General features: G+C 39.7%; 1 non-coding gene across 1 annotated transcript; it reads right to left on the minus strand.

Moving 5' to 3' along the window:
- Positions 1-1,161: 1,161 nt before the first annotated feature.
- Positions 1,162-1,268, minus strand: LOC142015526 (U6 spliceosomal RNA). The gene has a single exon (XR_012646180.1). It is a non-coding gene; the product is annotated as a U6 spliceosomal RNA (small nuclear RNA).
- Between the last annotated feature and the right edge of the window lie 1,292 nt (positions 1,269-2,560).

Here is a 2,560-nt window from a genome sequence, read left to right on the forward strand (position 1 = left end):
TTCAAAACCACAATCAAAATACCAGTACTCACACTCTCTTGTCCTTAGGGAAATTTTACTAGCAGAAAGCTGTAGGCGCTCTCCCATTACTTCTTTGGGGTCATTCACTCCTTCAAAGGTCAGCTCAGAATGAGGAGGAGGAGAGGAAAGAGAAATGTCAGGGACCCAGAAAGCTTCCTGATTCTCAAAGCCAGCCAAAGGCCTGAAGCCCTAAAGTCACTTCCAAGTAGCTCTAACTAATGCCGCTGATGTAGAAACATTACACAAGCAGAAGATGTAAGCAGCAAAATAGTGCTGTATCATACTCACTCCCCATTATTTCCCCTATCTCTAGGCAAGGGGGCATGGCATTTGTGTGATCTGGAATCAGCACAACTACTCCAAGCATGGAGTTGTCCTCCAAAAGAGCAAATCTCTGTTGACCACCAAGGCCAGCTCCTTACTCCTTTGTCCCTCCAGCGGTACTATGAGTCAGAATGGAATAAAGAATCCAGCCCTCTGTCTTCATTCCTTTTTTCCTAATCACACATGATAATAGTATATTATGAGGCTATATAAATGATGCTGGTCAAGAGAAATGAAAAAGCCTTTCCCATTAAGCAAACTCTTTGTTAAATCTTGACCTTTTAAAACTCTCAATATTTTTATTTGACTTCATCTATTCACCAGCATGAAAAAGCTGGTAATCTCTAATGGGAAGTATTCACTCTAGTGCAAAGGGTTAGTTCCAGAAACAACTTAACTTTCATTTAAAAATCTCAATGTTGGCACTAAAAGGGCCCGTGGCTTCATATTGGCTCCCTGCACTTAGATTAATTCAGAGTAACAAAGAGAATTAGTGAAGTTCTCTGTTGCTTCTCTTTTGAAAATGATCCTGGCTAGATCATTCCACCATCTCAGTCTTCTGCTAGCTCACCACTGGCGTCTGACCCATCTGAAGTAGAGTCAAACATCCTCAGAGCAGGAGCTATCCACACCACATGCCTGCACAAAAGTGTCAAGCAACCAGTCAATACTCAGTTACCAAAATTTGGACAGATTCTCCTGTAGTCCAAATCAGAACAACTCCACTGACTCTCCTCCATTTTGAGACACCCTTTCTTTTGAGATGTGTGAGACTGTATGGCTGATAGCTTAGACTCAGGGCTGCATGAATTTCAGAAGCTTGGGAAACACTGAACAAATTTGCATGTTGTTCTTGCACAGAAGCCATGCTCATCTTCTCTGTATCATTTCAGTTACAGCAGAAGTGCTACGTTCAAAAGAAAAAGTCTCTTCATGCTTTGGTTTGCTGGGGTTTGCACCTCTTCAGTTTCAGGTCTGAAGGAATCTCAAAGAATTCAACATGTAGCTCAGTCACAGAACCTGCTAAGTTCCATGTGCTTCTGTGCCAAAAACTATGTAGAGCTACATGTTTTAACATTGGGTCAATAAAAAAGCATAACTCAATCAGGCTTTACTCATTTCACAAAATGCTAAAAATGCTTGTAAACTTTCAGGAAAACCTAGTTTGAGTCCTGAGTTAGTGATAAAATGTGAGATCAGCTGTTTCATAAAGATTTGAATTCTGTGAAGCAAGTTTCACACAGCTCCCATATACACATCTGCAAGAACCTCTTAACATTTGGAGATTTTTTGACTGGGTAAAAAACCTGTACATTATCAATTTGTTTCCCTTCTATAAAACTATGAAATAATAAGCAGTTAAAAATCTGAAATAAAGCAAAATGCAGTGAATATGCTTTTGGAATTGAATGGCATGTTGGTCTTTCCATCAAAAGCCTATGTGGGCTTTCAGGATGAAAGATCACAGATAAAAATCAATTTGTAATTAAATGCTGGTGCTTTAAGACAAACTGCATAACCACCAGTGGCTCATTTATACTTAGCTTATAAGTATCAGGAGCTGAGAATCTTAAAAATGGCTATATTATTGTGTACAGACATTTAAAGGCTCAGTTTACAGATTTTGATAAAATTCAAAAGCAGACATTTCAGTTTACAGATTTTGATAAAATTCAAAAGTAGACATTTAATGCAAGGAAGCAATGCTGAAATTAGGAATAACATCTACAATAATCTAAACCACCCCCCACAACCTACTGTGGGAAAAAAAATGAAAGAAACTTAAAGGAATCAGGCATAACTTTGAAGGGTGATATCCCAGCCCTAGTGAAGACCAGGGCAAAATTCTTCAATGCTTAGCTAGTAACGCATTGGACTAGTGGACACTGCTGATAGAACTCTGTTTTCTGAGGCAATATTGCTACCCTCTTTCTCCCCCACACGCACACCCAGTCTTCTCATCCATGATCTGACGCAATGGAACAGATCCTAACCGTAAGGAGACAGAAGCCGCGTATCTGGGCCAACGCAAAAGCTGAAGTATGCAGAGTGAAATTTACTCCCACCTACCTATAGGTCAAATAACATCAGAGAAACCAAAGTGTGAGTTGCACCCTCAAAATAGCACTTAAGTAAAGCATGTAGAGCTTATGCTGATCCCTTGCCATCAGAAAAGTTCACCCACAACATCCTGAAAAACTCATGGTTGAATCAA

The sequence above is a fragment of the Carettochelys insculpta genome, chromosome 6 (genome assembly GCF_033958435.1).
Source record: "Carettochelys insculpta isolate YL-2023 chromosome 6, ASM3395843v1, whole genome shotgun sequence".
Classification (NCBI taxonomy): domain Eukaryota; kingdom Metazoa; phylum Chordata; order Testudines; family Carettochelyidae; genus Carettochelys; species Carettochelys insculpta.